This window comes from Balaenoptera borealis (genome assembly GCF_965194805.1).
Source record: "Balaenoptera borealis genome assembly, chromosome: 2".
Taxonomy (NCBI): Eukaryota; Metazoa; Chordata; class Mammalia; order Artiodactyla; family Balaenopteridae; genus Balaenoptera; species Balaenoptera borealis.
The window spans coordinates 175,082,784-175,090,611 of record NC_138867.1 but is presented as its reverse complement, the minus strand read 5'-3'; the positions used below and the strand labels follow the sequence as shown (position 1 = coordinate 175,090,611).

The following is a 7,828-nucleotide window of genomic DNA, read 5'->3' as shown; positions in this document are numbered from 1 at the left end:
GTTTGCATTTAAGCGGAACTTCTTTCCGGCTTGGGGCGGCCTGTGTTGTTTTCGCCCAGTTCTTTATGAACGCGGAGGTACAGGGAAATGCCGATTGAATTCCCAAATGAATAAAGTAAGTACAGCACTCGAAGATGGCCCAGATCAGGCGACACTGAAACAATAGGGTCTTACGTCCTATATGGGTCAGGGTCTTGGCTTAAGTCTGTCAGACCATTCTAAATAGTGACCCTTGTTTAGAAACAAAGACACTTAAGGTGACCCTGCCATCTGTAATAAAGAGTCTGGCTCCATTTTAATATTTGTACTTTGACAGGATTGAGCCTTCCATCCATCCCTGCCTCTTCCCCACTCATATAAAATTATGCAACAACTTGCCAATTTCTTACAAAGATTATAGCTGGCATTATAATAAGTATTACATTGAATCTTCAGATCATTTTATGAAGTAGTGCCAGTTCAGCAATGTTAACTCTTCTGAACCATGAAATTGGGATGTTTTCTATTTACACTTGTCTTAATTTCTTTTCACCATGTTCTGTAGTTTGAAAAGTATTCACTTTATACTTTAGGTTTAGCTTGTTCTTTTTCTCGTTCTTTGATGTGTAAATTTAGGTTGTTAATTGATATCTTTCTTTCTTAATATAGGTGTTTATAAGTTTCCCTTTTACTATACTTACGCTGTATATAAGTCTCCTTGTATTTATCTCCCCTGCTGTGTTTGGGTATCCCTAGAAACTCAATGTTAAATAGTCTGTGTCTTAAAACTCTGTTTTAATCCACTCTTTTTATACTGAGCCCTGTTGGTACGGTAGGAAGGTACTGGTGTGGAAAAATGTTCTCTTATGATTAAACCTGTAATGTTTTGGCAGGACAGAATCCCTGGACTATGAACCTCAGAACAGGTTCTTAGTATTCATTCCTTCCCTTTTGACACAGAAAACCTGAAGGGTCAGGGAGTTGTCTGACTGCTCTGCCCCATTTCAGATAAGGTTTTGGCAAGTTAATTTTCTTTGAGAGCCTGAGTTACAGGGAACAGAAGGCTTTGTGTGCTTATCAGAATGGTTTTCCTGATTCCTGCATGAAGCATGAGGCAGTGTTTTTCGATCATTCATGAGGAGAACCTTGTTGGGCTCCTGAAGGAAAAATTCATAAATTTGGGGGGTTCCCTGAGACTGGACTCCCTAAATGTTTTAAATCTCAAGCTAGTCCAATCTGTGTCTCCAGCAAATTCAAGTTACCAGTTTAAATGTTCCTAGAGGTTACTGGCTCCAGTTGCTTCACCTCCAGGTAACTGACAGTTCTATTTGTCTGTCTCTGATTTGGGGAGCACTGATTGCCAAGTAGTCAAATCTTTCATGAATCTAAGAACAGGTGTTGCCTTTCAGGTTGTTTAGTTTTTCTTTCTTGTTGTGAAGATAACAATGATCTCTCAGAGCTCTTTACACATCCGAGCAGAAACCATCCATTCTGTTGTGCTGCTCTGTATTTTTCCTTTATAAGACTGTTTATCATTTTCACTTATTCATTCCTCTGCTAGTGACCATGTAGGTGGTTTCAAAGTTTTTCTTCTGTGATCATATGTGGATCTCTGTATTTGAATTTCTTTCCTTATGTTCTAAAATATCTTACCCTGAATACATGTTTGTCACCCTAAAGACATTTTCCATGCGTTACCTTCTGTTTTATCATTGCCCTTTTGGGGGCAGGATTAACACCTTACCCAAAATGGGATCAGATGTCAACACTGATGTTCTCAAGTGCATCAAAAGAAAGATGTTGGATTTCCCTGGTGGTGCAGTGGTTAAGAATCCACCTGCCAATGCAGGGGCACGGGTTCAAGCCCTGGTCCAGGAAGATCCCACATGCCACGGAGCAACTAAGCCCATGTGCTACAACTACTGAGACTGCGCTCTAGAGCCTGCCAGCCACAACTACTGAGCCCGCGTGCCACAGCTACTGAAGCCCGTGCGCCTAGAGCCCATGCTCTGCAACAAGAGAAGCCACCGCAATGAGAAGCTCGCGCACCGCAACAAAGAGTAGCCCCCACTTGCAGCAACTAGAGAAAGCCCGCAAGCAGAAACGAAGACCCAACGCAGCCAAAAATAAATAAATAAATAAATTTATAAAAAATATTAGCTTTAGGTTTCCCATAGATGTTCACTATGAGGCTAAGAAATTGCTAACTATTCCTGTTACTCTGAGTGTTTTAATCACGGTGTATATCATAAGTGTATATCACTATAAACTTCCCTTTTACTACTCCTTATGCTGCATACAACTGTCCTTGTATATTTCTCCCCTGGTTTTTACCTAACACTAAAAAACATGGAAAAGATTTTATTTCCTCTGCTCTTTACTAAAAATTGAAGTTGTTACTTTTATTTTCCAGTCTTGCAGAAAATGTGCTGGAAGTATAAGCATATGGAAATGAAACCTGTGAAGAGCAAAATGCACTGTGGGCTTTGTGGATCATGGAAACAAAAGGCTTCCAGCTCCTGCTAAAAAAAAACATTAAAAATTTCCCATCTCTCCTTTTATACTCAATAATGATATTACTCAAAATGATATCCCCTTTCTACAGGTCATCTCAATTATTCTTTGGATTATTACCTTTAAATATCCATACATCTTTTTGGACTTTCCAATGGGAAATCAAAGTAGTCTTGCATAGATATCACCCTACTCACGAATTCGGGATGAGTTAGAACAGTGCAGATAAACCCAACTCTTTCCAATTGGGAGGAATTCATGGCTTAATGGGGTATACATTGTATCACTCAATATGAACAGTAGCAAAATGAAAATGCTCAATAATATAATATTTTAAATTTTTAAAGAAAATGAATATCCTCTCAAATGATGTTAAACACAAAAAAACAACACAAGTATTTGTTGGCCAAATAAGTTGGAAGTCTCAAGTCTCAGATAACAATGTCCAAACTCAAGACCACATATCATATATATATATATATATATATATATATATATATATATATATATATATATATAGTTTGTAATAATTATAAAATTGCACATGAACCATATCCATATTTTATCTTTATGGTGAATCTTTACTGTTAATCAAAGAAAGCAGGACTTTCTATATTGCTGCCCTCTATTTACTTACACAAGACAGCAGATCCTGAAACAGTGTTTAAAGTGTATTATGTGGTGGAAATACAAGTGATCAATAATGATATCTTCACTTACTGAGGCACACACCCTCAAATAAAAGACATATACATACCTCGGCCTCTGTATTACCTCACATGACATTTTTTACTTTTGTTCAATGCCCTTATTTGCATTTCATAAACCAGAGCTTTACCATTTGTTAACCATCTCACTTTTCCTACTAAATATAAGCACCAGGACTGCAAGAACCTGTCTCCTGCCCAAATACACAAATCCTTGATTTGTGCCTTGATTATCAGTGCTGAATGGGATATGTTGACCCTAAAGTGCATGCCAATGAGAGTTGTGAAACCTTAGCATCAAGAGTATAGTCTCATCATGAAGGAGATATTACAAATATTACATAGTATGCTAAGAATTAAATTTATATATTTTCACTGAGGTACTTCATGGTAAAGGGTGTCTAATATACCATAGGAAATGCATCGGTGTTTGGATAACAAGTAGGAAGCACCAAAGCTTTCCCAGAGGCCCGAGAGTTGGCCTGCATTCATTGCAAGGCCAAGTCTTTTCCTGCTGAAGAGAAAAATGTCACACACGTCCTTCATCAAAGGTACTCAGTGGGGGCTTCCCTGGTGGCGCAGTGGTTGAGAATCTGCCTGCCAATGCAGGGGACACGGGTTCGAGCCCTGGTCTGGGAGGATCCCACATGCCGCGGAGCAACTGGGCCCGTGAGCCACAACTGCTGAGTCTGCGCGTCTGGAGCGTGTGCCCCGCAGCGGGAGGGGCCGCGATAGCGAGAGGCCCGCGCACCGTGATGAGGAGTGGCCCCCGCTTGCCGCAACTAGAGAAAGCCCTCGCACGAAACAAAGACCCAACACAACTAACTAAATAAATAAATAAATAAAGTAGCTATTAAAAAAAAAAAAAAAAAAAAAGGTACTCAGTGACCATAATGGGCCAAGGCATTCATAAGGATATTTTGTAGTGCTATCTCTGAAAATGGTAAAAAAGTTCCAAATCATAAAAATGACTCATATTTTCCTTTTCTTAATAATATGACTGACTGGAGCTTCTTATGAAGGAGGAATAAAGTTTACCTCTTCACAGCACTCAATAAAGAAAAATGTCTTGCCTCCTTGAATAGCAATCAAATCCTCTGTCACAAGCCAAAATCGTGGAAGAAGTCCATTTCAGCATCCTGTTACTCTTCTACCTCCTAGTCCCTTTATGATTTGTAATCATGCTTATTAGAATTCATTACACCCCTCTTCTAGACCACTGGCATGATCCTGAGGGTCACTGGCAAGAAGGCACTGAAGAAAAACATGAATTACGTTTTTGTTATTAAGGATAAATTAGAAATTAGTTTCACGACTAAAATTATAACAATAAAGAATAAAAAAGGAAAATTTCCTGATGAAAAAAAGGCTCAACTTGTAGTACATGACAATATTGCCTCATAATGTAGAATGATTAAATGAAGAAAACTGCAAAATTTATCTAAAAATTCATAACTATAATGGGGCATTTTCATTTATCCTCTCTGGTGATAAAAACACAGTATTTGTTAGAATACAATGGCTTGGAAAAGTTAATAAAATTTTTCTATGAAACAGCTACAGACGTGTTCATTTAACAAAAAAATGCACATGCTTTTAATCACACACAATCAACAATAATTGAAAACAGATTGAGGGATTACATTCGGCTACAAGGAACAGGACACACCCACAGTCTTTTTTGACTTGAGGAAGGTGCTTATTCTCATATGGAAGGACCAGGTAAATGAGCCAGTGTTCAACGCAGTAGAGAAACTTCCACGTTGTCGTTTTTGAATGCACCCTTAGAGATGTTATGGTGAATCAGGAAAACATGCTCGGGCTTCCCTGGTGGCACAATGGTTAAGAATCCGTCTGACAGTGCAGGGCACATGGGTTCGAGCCCTGGTCCAGGAAGATCCCACATGCCGTGAAGCAACTAAGCCCATGTGCCACAACTACTGAGCCTGTGCTCTAGAGCCCATGTGCCACAACTACTGAAGCCCGCGCGCCTAGCAACAAGAGAAGCCACAGCAACAAGAAGCCCGCAACCAAGGGTAGTCCCCGCTCACCGCAACTAGAGAAAGCCCGTGCACATCAACGAAGACCCAATGCAGCCAAAAATAAATAAATTAAATAAATAAATTAAAAAAAAAAAGCTCATTAGCACTATTGACAGAATAAGGTGTTTCCTATGCAATTAAGACTTATGTGAATATAAAGTAGAAGAGAATCAGAGAATATTCCCAAGCAGTAAAGTCTGAATAGTTTCCTATTGGACACAAAAGGCCTTACAGAAAAATCTGAACCCCAATGGATTGTTCATATGGATCTTATAAAGACATCAGTGGAAAGCTACACCTCTATGAAAATGGCAGTCAAATAAATCATTGGTGGGTTTGAGAATACTCTTAATTAGGAAAGCAAAGAATCTGAAAAATGAGCTGGAAGATGGTGTCCTTGACTCCTATGTATCTGTCTCTATCTGTATGATGGCTCAAAAATCTGACTAATGCCTTCTTCACATGAGCTTTCCAAATCTCATGCAAGAGAGGCTATTGGTGAATTCTACCATGGAACCATAAAGGGGATGAATTCTGGAATATCTAGTTCCTGATTTAACCTTCAGGGAGGATATCTCCAACTCTACATTTTATGGTCCTATCACATCTCTCTTCTTACATCAAAGTCTGCCTCAGTAAATGAAGATGTCACTATTGATCACTTGTATTTCCACCACATAATACACCTTAAACACTGTTTCAGAATCTGCTTTCTTGTGTAAGTAAATAGAGAGTAGCAATATAGAAAGTCCTGCTTTCCTTGATTAACAGTAAAGACTCACCATAAAGATAAAATATGGATATGGGGCTTCCCTGGTGGCGCAGTGGTTGAGAATCTGCCTGCTAGTGCAGGGGACACGGGTTCGAGCCCTGGTCTGGGAAGATCCCACATGCCACGGAGCAACTAGGCCAGTGAGCCACAACTACTGAGCCTGCGCATCTGGAGCCTGTGCTCCGCAACGGGAGAGGTCACGATAGTGAGAGGCCCGTGCACCGCGATGAAGAGTGGCCCCCGCTTGCCACAACTAGAGAAAGCCCTGGCACAGAAACGAAGACCCAACATAGCAATCAATCAATCAATCAATCAATCAATTAAAAAAAAAAAAAAGACTCCTCATTTCCTCCTCTTAAAAAAAAAAACGGATATGGTTCATTTTCAGTTTTGTAACCATTACATTATATATATATATATATATATATATATATATATATATATATATATATATATATATATATATATATATATATATATATATATATGATGTGGGCTTGAGTATTGACATCGTTAACTGAGATTGAGACTTCCAACCGATTTGGCCTACAAATATTTGTGATGCTGTTTTTTTGTGTGTTTAATGTCATTTAAGAGGATATTCATTTTCTTAAATAAATTAAAATCTTATATCTGGCTCCACCGCGGGTGTCAGTGGCTGCCTCACTGTCCTTGAGTTCTCAATGTTAGGAGGTGGCCGGTGGAGAGAAGCATCATGTTTGAGGCAGAGACCCTGAGGCAGCCCCACAAGTGGCCTCCTTCACTGCTCTTGACAATGCCATCACCCTGTGGCAGTTCCTCCTTCAGCTCCTAAAGGAGCCTCAGAACGATCACATGATCTGCTGGACCTCTAATGACGGGGAGTTCAAGCATTTGCAGGCAGAAGAGGTGGCTCGTCTCTGAGGGATTCAAAAGAACAAGCCTAATATGAATTATGCCAAACACAGCCGATCCCTCAGATACTATTATATGAAGAATATCATTGAAAACATGAGGGGTCAGAAATTTGTGTACAAGTTTGTCTCGCACCCAGAGATTCTGAATACGGTTCCTATGCCAGTGCGCAGGCTTGAGGGAGACTGAAGCTTTACGCATCAGTGAAGTCAGCAGTGACAGATCCATAAATGAGGAGAATGGAGGGAAAAAGAAGCCACCGCAGCCTGGTGCCAAGACCCCTAGCTGCAGTGACTACAGATACTCTGGCTTATATTCTTCATTTACCCTCAAATCTTTGAACTCCTCCAGTAGGAAGCTTTTCAGATCTCTAGGGTTGAGAATCCAGCTGAGAAATTTGCAGAGAAAAAAATCCCCTCTGTTATCAAATTTGTAACACCTTCCAAAAAGCCACCAGCAGAAACTCTTGCTGCTGCCAATTCAACTGACCCAAGTATTTCTCCATCTTCCAAGGAAACTATCCAAGCGTTGGATAGTTTATATTCCCCCAAACTGCCTTCCCTAGAAACACCAGCTTCTGCATCCAGTGCAACTGCCGCTTTTACCACCACACCTCCTATTTCATCCATTTGCCCTTTTCAGGAACCTCCTAGAACACCTTCACTACCGCTGAGTTCCAACCCAGACATGGACCCAGACATGGACGCAGACATGGAATTAGTGGCTTCTCAGCCAATGGAACTTCCAGAGAACTTGTCACTGGAGCCTAAAGACCAGGATTCAGCTTTGCCAGAAAAGGACAAAATAATTCATCAAGGTCCAAGAAACCCAAAGGGTTACAGCTGGCACCAACCCTCATGATCACAGGTAGTGATCCAAGCCCACTGATAATACTAAGCCCATCTCTCCCTAGAGCTTCT

General features: G+C 40.2%; 1 long non-coding RNA gene and 1 pseudogene across 3 annotated transcripts; both read left to right on the top strand.

Moving 5' to 3' along the window:
* The first annotated feature begins 26 nt into the window (after positions 1-26).
* Positions 27-2,568, top strand: LOC309624719. Of its 2 annotated transcripts, none has more exons than XR_014242094.1 (2): positions 27-115; positions 2,393-2,568. It is a non-coding gene; the product is annotated as an uncharacterized lncRNA (long non-coding RNA). The 2 variants fall into 2 exon arrangements; XR_014242095.1 differs by having other exon boundaries at positions 35-115; positions 1,710-2,568.
* A 1,050-nt stretch (positions 2,569-3,618) lies between these two features.
* Positions 3,619-7,783, top strand: LOC309623098 (ETS domain-containing protein Elk-4 pseudogene; annotated as a pseudogene). Its single transcript has 2 exons — positions 3,619-3,641; positions 6,743-7,783. The product of its transcript is annotated as an ETS domain-containing protein Elk-4 pseudogene (transcript).
* Positions 7,784-7,828: the final 45 nt, after the last annotated feature.